General features: G+C 44.5%; 1 non-coding gene across 1 annotated transcript; it reads left to right on the top strand.

Moving 5' to 3' along the window:
• The first annotated feature begins 7159 nt into the window (after positions 1-7159).
• On the top strand, positions 7160-7231 carry TRNAW-CCA (transfer RNA tryptophan (anticodon CCA)). The gene has a single exon. It is a non-coding gene; the product is annotated as a tRNA-Trp (tRNA).
• The last annotated feature ends 2006 nt before the right edge of the window (positions 7232-9237 follow it).

Here is a 9237-nt window from a genome sequence, read left to right as displayed (position 1 = left end):
TGACTTAGGGATGAAACCACTACCACCACCACAGCTGTCTTGTATTTGGGTGTCCCCTTAGTCCTTGGAGAAACAGGACCAAGAGAAAATGGTGTAGACTTGGAAGAGTGCATCCCAGTATGCAAAGTTCTTTCACCTGCCTAGAATCTAGTAGGAGAGAAGTTGTCTGCACATAGCACAGGAGAAAATCAAAGTCCTACAACACTAGCCTCTCCCACCTCTTTCGATATTCTCCACACCTCACAAGTAGGTGCATGCTTGGTTCGAGCTATACTAATCTTCCTTCTGTTCCTTGAACTCTCCAAGATCACTCCTACCTCACTCCCACCTCAAGGCCTTGGCACCTCCTGGACACCCACTGTTCTCTCCTTCTGGAATGTGCTTCCCTATCAATTTACATGCCAGCTCCTTCTCCTCACTCAAGTTTCAACTCAAATGCCACCTTTTCCAGGACCCCTCTTGTCCATTCCCACTTCCCTAAGACAGGAGCACCAGAATTCAAAGCTAGATCCTTCCTCTTTTGAGGGGCAATGGAGAAACTGCCTTTCAGTCCTTTGATATCAAAATGCAAGTGAACTTTCTAGTCACTTGTTACAAATACAAAAAACACCCATCTATGATAACCCTTAACTTGGGGCATTACTTTGATGGGGGAAAGTGAGTCCTGCTTCTGATCAGAGCAGGGGCAGGAGCCCTGTTTCCTGGGTGTTCCTACCCAACAATGAAGGTCACTAATACAGAGGCATCTGGGCTGGGAGGGACTGGTGAAGGAGGTTTGTGAGAAATTTTCAGGCTAATCCTTGCTAGAACTCTTTGTCTAAAACCTAGAACCTGGTGATGAGTTTGATGGGAGGATTTTTAGGCTGTGCCATGAAGAACACATTATTAATATTCTAATGGTAGTGGTGCTGGTGGTGGTTACCCAGAATCCCCTTCCACACACACAAGCAGGGTGAGTGTTTCTCCTACACACTTACACTCAGACACAAGACAACCATGCTCCATGGTGAAATCCCACCGCCTGGTCACGCACCCACTCCCCATCACTGGGTCTTCGGTGTCCTGCCTTTTATACGTATGCAAGAGAGGGAATGCTCATCACGTCCCTGAGAAGAGCTGAAAGCTGAGAAGCACAAACACTGGCCTGAGACACAGAAGACATGGGTTTGGATTCTAAATCCACCCCTTCCTAGCTTAGAGACTTTAGGGAAACCATGTGATTGATCCCTCTGAACTTCTGTTTCTCACCTTAAAACAGAGACTTGATAAATCATATAGAGAAAGACAAATATAGGATATTGCCTATATGTGGAATCTTAAAATGATACAAATGAACTTATTTACAAAACAGAAATAGACTCACAGACATAGAAAACAAACTGTATAGTTACCAAAGAGAAAAGGAGGTAGGGAGATAAATTGAGAGTTTGGAATCAATATATACACATTACTATATATACTGGGTTGGGCAAAAGGTTCATTTGGATTTTTCATAAAGATGTTATGGAAAAACCCAAATGAACTTTTTGGCTAACCAAAGATAAAATGAGCAACAAGGTCCTACTGTGTAGCGCAGGGAATTGTACTCAATATCTTCTAATAATCTACAGTGGAACAGAATATGCAAAAGAATAGGGAGCTATACTGGAATACTGATATCTATACTGATATCGATCAATATCTACACTGAAATACTTCTCAGGACACCTGAAACTGACACAACACTGTAAATCAACTAGATTTCAAGTCAGTTTTCCATAAATAAATAAGACAGATTTGAATCTAACCTTAGTCTACAATTCTGTGTAGAAAAGGCAAGAGAATTCCAGAAGAATATCTACTTCTTCTTCATTTACTATGCTAAAACTTTTGACTGTGGATCACAACAAAATGTGGAAAATTCTTAGAAAGATGGGAATACCAGACCACCTGACCTGCCTCCTGTGAAACGTGTATGACAAGAAGCAACAGTTAGAACCGGACATGGAACAACAGTCTAGTTCCAAATTGGGAGAGGAGTACATTAAGGTTGTATATTGTCACCCTGCTTATTTAACTTATATGCAGAGTACATCATGTGAAATGAAGCACAAGCTGGAATCAAGATTGCCAGGAGAAATATCAATAACCTCAGATATGCAGATAACCTCACCCTTATGGCAAAAAGCGAAGAGGAACTAAAGAGCCTCTTGATGAAGGTGAAAGAGGAGAGTGAAAAATCTGGCTTAAAACTCAACATTCAAAAAACTAAGATCATGGCATCCGATCCCATCACTTCATGGCAAATAGATGGTGAAACAATGGAAACAGTGAGAGACTTTATCTTCTTGGGCTCCAAGATCACTGCAGATGGTGACTGCACCCATGAAATTAAAAGATGCTTGCTCCTTGGAAGAAAAGAAAAACCTCTTTTAGACAGCATATTAAAAATTAGAGACATTACTTTGCCAACAAAGGTCTATCTAGTCAAAGCTATGGTTTTTCCAGTAGTCATGTATGGATGTGAGGGTTGGACCATAAAGAAGGTTGACCATCAAAGAAATGATGCTTTTGAACTGTGGTGTTGGAAAAGACTCTTGAGGGTCCTTTGGACAGCAAGGAGTTCAAGCCAGTCAATCCTAAAGGAAATCAGTCCTGAATATTCTTTGGCAGGACTGATGCTAAAGCTAAACTTCCAATACTTTGGCCACCTGATGCAAAGAGCCGACTCATTGGAAAAGACCCTGATGCTAGGAAAGATCAAAGACAGGAGGAGAAGTAGATGACAGGATGAGATGGTTGGATGGCATCACTGACTCAATGGACATGAGTTTGAGCAAGCATCAGGAGATGGTGAAGGACAGGGAAGCCTGGGGTGCTTCAGTCCATGGGATCACAAAGAGTCTGACATGACTGAACAACAGTTTGACCAAGAACACTACATAAATATGAGATTTAACAATTTGGTTCAATAAAAAATAAAGAGAGAGGACCAAAGAGGTGCTGACGTTACATAGAAAAATTATTTCTTTCCTCTAATCGCTGCAGGTGGGAGTAGCATTTATTGTAATCAGCAGTAGCATCGATTTACAAAGTCTCCCACTAGGATACCTGGATATAAGAACCCTCCTTGAGGCTTTGAGAATGATTTTACTTACATATGTTTGAATCACAAACAATATTCAGAAGCCTACTTACTCCAGGTGCACAGAGAATGCTTTTATTATTATAAGTTTATTCTTTACTTGTCTTCTGACTTGACAGATGGCCTCTGCCTCTCTGCACCTGCCCACCCCAACCTCCCAGGAGCTGCCTTTAGAGTTACGACCCTTCAAACAGTGATTATCACTGATTTACTTTCAGCAAGGTGCTGGGCCTCATATTATCAGTTATCACTAATTTTCTCTTATTCTCGCTACAATCCTAGGTGATAATTGCTATGCTTATCCTCATTACACACACAAGGACACTGAGGATCAAAGAGGTTAAGTGACTTGCCCAGGGCCCCACGGTACTGAAGTGACAGAGCAGGCTATTTGGGCTCTTGTGGTGGTGGTTTAGTCTCTGAGTCATATCTGACTCTTATGACCCCGTGGACTGTAGTCTGCCAGCTCCTCTGTCCAAGGGATTTCCCGGGCAAGAATACTGGAGGCAGTTACCATTGCCTTCTCCAGGGGATCTTCCCAGCCCAGGGATCCAACCCATGTCTCCAGAATTGACAGGCAGTGTCCTGCATTGCCAGGGGATGCTTCACCACTGAGCCAGCAGAGGAACACTAATATTTGGGCTCTTAAAACCTCACTTTACCCACTGCAAAGGAGAGACAGTAAAGCTTCCTATCTGACCAGTGTCCTCTGTCAGTCCTATCAAAGAAGAGGCCGTGAAGGGTGATCCACCCCTCCCTGCCCACCCCCAGCTCCTCCTTGCCAGAGACCTCAGGCCCACATAGCCGTCCACACAACCATCCGCACAGCCAGCTCTGGCTTCCCGAGCCAGCCAGCCAGGGGAAGTCCACTTGTGGTAGATCAGCAGGACTTTCCACTCCACAGAGGACTCCAGCCTTGCCAAGTTCTCCAGCAGCCAGGCTCCGGGATATGGGCCTCATGTGTTCCCATTGCATAAGTGTTATTCCAGCCAGTTCCCGGAATCAGAAATATGGCAAGCCATTCACCTGGTGGGGAGCCTTTGCCTGGGAGGGACACTTGTTTGGTTAGCTGTGTCTTCAAGGCCTTTTCCAGGAGACCAGCTTGTGAAAAGTGTTGTCTAGTAAAACCCATTTCTTAAGTCAAAGTGACTTTATTTTCCCTATTCTCAGTCCCCCAACACATTTCCTCCCAGTGATCTTTCAAACCCACCCCAGCAGCCTCCTCTCTGGGTCAGGCCCCCGTCTCTGGGTGCCTGCATGGCCTCTTTGCAAGTCTTCCAGCTTTCCTGCCTCCAGCCAGGCCCAGCTCTAGGCCAACCTCTACATGTCAGCCAGGAGCATCTTTCCAAATGCCAATTTACTGCCTTGCCTGAGCATAATATCCCTCAATGGCCCTCTAGTTCTAAAAAATAAATACTTTTCTACTGTTTTGTTTACATTAAGAAAATATTACAATAATTTGAAAGAAAATATTTTAAGATATGCTTCCCTCCCTAGACTGAAAGCTTCTTGAAATGGAAAGAATGTCTTTTTTCGTCTCTGTCTCCCTAGAACACAGTGCCCTATACACAGTAGGTAAGAAGTCAAGAGTCTAGCTAATCAGAACTCATGAGGAATGGATATCCAGTGTAACTAGACTGGGGTGATAAAATTCTAGCCAAAACTGTTTAGTCAATATGTGTAGTATTATCTAAAATAAAGAAACAATTTCCATCATAATTTTTGTTACTGCAAGTAGTTCTTGGGACTTCCTTGGTGGGACAGTGGTTAAGAATCTGCCTACCAATTCAGGGGATACAGTTTCCATCCCTGGTTCGAGAAGATTCCACAGGCCACAGAGCCACTAAACGGATGCTCTGCAACGACTGAGCCCACATGCCTAGAACCTGTGCTCCACAACAAGAGAAGCCACTGTAATGAAGAGTCCGCACACTGCAGCTAGAGAGCATCCCCCACTCGCTACAACGAGAGAAAGACTGCGTGCAGCAACGAAGACCCAGGGCAACCAAAAATAAATTTTAAAATTACTTTAAAAAACGATTTTTAAACCCTCTTTATCAATGTGTATTAGGCTAGAACTCCCTGTTTGGACACACCGGGATCCATTTGTCCAAATCTCCTGTGTCTTGAAGAAGACAGTACTCTTCAAGTCAGGCCCTGATTTTGATGAGCTCGCAGGACAGAACCAGGGAAGTGAGGAGTAATTGGCAGGAGAACAATCTCAGCCCCACAGTCTCCTCTGCTCTGTTTGGAATGCCAGTCGTAGCCTTTCTTGCAGTTTGTGTCTCAGGGGTCAAATCCATGCTCTATCATGTACCAGCCCATGACATGTGGAGACTACATGTTTGCATCTGTGCATGGATTAGTTGTGAAAAATAATCACATATGTGTGTGTGTGTGCATAAACATTACTTATGTACAATGCTGTCTCTCCTGTAAGACTAGACACTTGCATTGGAGAAACTGTGTTTCTTGCCTTCATTTAAGGTCCTAGAAGTTACTCTTGAATTGATTGGGTGTTCAGCTGATGATTTGGGGCAGGAGTTGACGTACAACCTGGATGTGTCAGCCTCCCTGACCTCTAGTAGAAACACGGCCAAGGTTTAGCACAGCGTGGGTCCCTAACGCAGGCTGGAGAATGCTCACTGCCAAAAGGAGGCAGCAGACAGTTCAGGCTTCCAAGAGGCCTTCCAGGGGAAATGTTTTGTTCTCTTCCTGACTGACTCTGCCTAGCTTTAGACTTCTTCTACAGTTCCACAGGCTCAGAAACCTGATTTTGAGGGCCCCCAAGAGCTGATCGTTCTCTCCTGCACACCAAGAGCTAGTCTCCTGGAAGCAGGGTTGCTGGCATGCTGCTGTATTAATAGAGAGAGAACCAGGAGGTACAGCTCACAGAGGTGGAACTCACACCTCAGCACAAGCAGTGCCTTCTCTCCCCATGGGCCATGCTGCTTGGGCACATCATACTCCAAAGGTTGCCGGATGAGCTGAGTATTAGCACAAGAGAAATTAGATGAATAAACTCTCTAATAGCACCTAATTAAGATAACCTCATGTGATTCTGAGCGCACAGCCTGGACAGAGTGCCAAAACGTCCCTCTGTGACTCTGCTTTCCTTCCTTCTTCAAATATATTTGAGATCTACAGTCGGATTAAGATCAGCTGACTCTCACAGTCCTGCGAGCCATCCTGTCTCCTTTCTAATCCTCTGTGCCTCTCTTAAACTTTAACTCTCAGAGGATAATCATGTTTCCATATTTCTGAGTTCTCCCAGGAAGTTGCTTATAATTCTGTGTGCCGGCAACAACAATTTTCCTTGGGAACAAACCAGTGGAGCGGAATGAGCATCAAATCTACGGTCAAGAAAGTGGGATTAAGAGCAAGCTTAGACACTCGGATGAAATGAACCACCTCCCATCATCTGTTCCGCGGAAATGAAATGCTAATAACTCCTTCTCTACGGTAATGACAAGGGTCAAGTGAAGTCAAGGATGTTATCAACCCCATATGACTTGCTAGTCATTATTTCAGTTTTTTTCTATACAGTCCGAAAATAAGAAGCATACAATTTGACCCTCACTCAGCCAGTTTGTAACCAACAAAAATGGGAAAACCGTTTGTCAAATATGACGCAGGGTTTAACAGTCAGCCACTGTCTTCTCTCCCAGATCACTCACATCTCTTCTCCATCTGAAATACTGGTCCCAGACAGCCCTAAAGGATACATCTGAGGAAGCATCCAATTGGATGTACTTCCCGAAGAGCTGTCTGGGGAGAGGCTGGATGTTTTTGCCCCATCTTTCACATAGCTAGAAGTTCCAGTGCTATGAAAGCCAAGAATTGGGTGGAGATTCATCCAGAAAAAAGCCAGACATTCTGGATACCAGAAGGAGTTCACTTGGGGTTGGATTGATTCATCTGTCAAGTAGTAGCAGACACGAGGATTCTTTCTTAATGAGAGCTCACTAGCCCACCCCTTGTAGAGTATGAACAGCATGAACAGTATTTGGCAGATACATCTACCTACTGTGCACTTCCCTGGTGGCTCAGAGGTTAAAGCGTCTGCCTCCAATGCGGGAGACCTAGGTTCAATCCCTGGGTTGGGAAGATCCCCTGGAGAAGGAAATGGCAACCCACTCCAGTATTCTTGCCTGGAGAATCCCGTGGACGGAGGAGCCTGGTGGACTACAGTCCACGGGGTCGCAAAGAGTCGGACACGACTGAGCGACTTCACTTTCTTTCTTTTCTTTCTTTCTTCTTTTCTACCTACTGTAGGGTTATCCATCCAGAATCAGTTCAAATGTGACTCAAGGAACGGGGAGTTCCTTGCAAAACATTCACTCTGTTAATTACAGAAAAGTATGCTATTAAAACCAAAGCAGATACTGACGCTCAGCTTTTTTATCTTCACTGCCATTCATGCCTCAATACTTCTTAACACCTATTCTTCACTTTGAATCTTCACTAATGGCTCAGATGTTAAAGAATCTGCCTGCAATGCAGCAGACCTGGGTTTGATCTCTGGGTCTGAAAGATCCCCTGGAGGAGGAAACGGCTACCCACTCCAGTATTCTTGCCTGGAGAATTCTATGGGCAGAAGAGCCCCACAGTCCATGGGGTTGCAAAGAGTTGGACACAACTGAGCAATTAACACCCATGCATCCTTTTCCTCAGCATGGAATAACTCCTGACTGTAATCCCCTCAGGCTATGACCGTCTCTACCCCCACATCCATCTTTTGCTTGTCAACAATTGGCAGAGGAGGGAGGGGACACAAAGACCTCATCTCTAACTCCCTAGCATCTAGCAAGGTATCTGGAAGTAGTTCATTGAGTGTTAAGTGGATGAATGAATGATGAATCGGTGAATGAATAAATGAGTAAGTGGAAGAATAAATCAGAGTTAGTGAATGAATAAGTAAATGAATAAATTAATAACCAGAAACCTGCATTTTCCTTCCTCAAATATAAATTAGTTGATTTCCTTGTTTTATTCTAGGATGGCCTGGACGGCATGATTTTCACAACAAAGGAGAAAAACAGGTCGATTAAACCAGGGGAATAAAAATGGGTTTTGGGTTTTGGGTTTATTGGGTTTAATTCCCAACCACCCAGTGATAGTCTAAGAGAATCTGGGCACAGTGCTAACGTCTAGGTACACAAATGGGGTGTGAGCTCTGAACAGTAACCTGCTTATTAAGGCAATGGTTTGCTTTTTAAAAGCTCACATTGTGTCTCCATAGTGAGTGACCTGAGTCACTGCTACTTCTCTTTGCATGTCAGAACAGGGTCCACAGAGACAAGAACTGATGTTTTCAAGTGCCCAGAGGTGTGTGCTTTACTTTCAGTTGTTGCATAATGTAAACAACATTATCCTCCATTTCACCACTGAGAAATCTGGGTCTCCAAGAGGTGATGTGACCTGCCCAGAATCACATCACTTGTTCATAGGGTTCTAATCCAGGCCAGTCTAAATCTAAATCCAGGCTTTTCCCACCCTTTACTACAGATAACTAAGTTCAGTTCAGCTCAGTTCAGTTCAGTCGCTCAGTCGTGTCCGACTCTTTGCGACCCCATGAACCACATCACACCAGGCCTCCCTGTCCATCACCATCTCCCGGAGTTCTCAGACTCATGTCCATCGAGTCCATGATGCCATCCAGCCATCTCATCCTCGATCGTCCCCTTCTCCTCCTGCCCCCAATCCCTCCCAGCACCAAAGTCTTTTCCAACGAGTCAACTCTTCGCATGAGGTGGCCAAAGTACTGGAGTTTCAGCTTTAGCATCATTTCTTCCAAAGAAATCCCAGGGTTGATCTCCTTCAGAATGGACTGGTTGGATCTCCTTGCAGTCCAAGGGACTCTCAAGAGTCTTCTCCAACACCACAGTTCAAAAGCATCAATTCTTCGGCGCTCAGCCTTCTTCACAGTCCAACTCTCACAGTGGTTCTCAAACATGAGAATACTGGAGGGACTGTTAAAACCCAGAGGGCTGGTCTTCACCTCCAGATTTTAGTCAGAATGGGTTGGGGCCTGAGAAGCTGCATTTTTAACACATCTCCCAGTGAAGATGCCGATGCTGGTCCGGGGATTACACTTTGAGAAACATTTGGTT

The sequence above is a fragment of the Capricornis sumatraensis genome, chromosome 2 (assembly GCF_032405125.1).
Source record: "Capricornis sumatraensis isolate serow.1 chromosome 2, serow.2, whole genome shotgun sequence".
NCBI lineage: Eukaryota > Metazoa > Chordata > Mammalia > Artiodactyla > Bovidae > Capricornis > Capricornis sumatraensis.
Note: the sequence above shows the minus strand (reverse complement) of the source record. Positions and strands in the feature narration are given on the sequence as shown.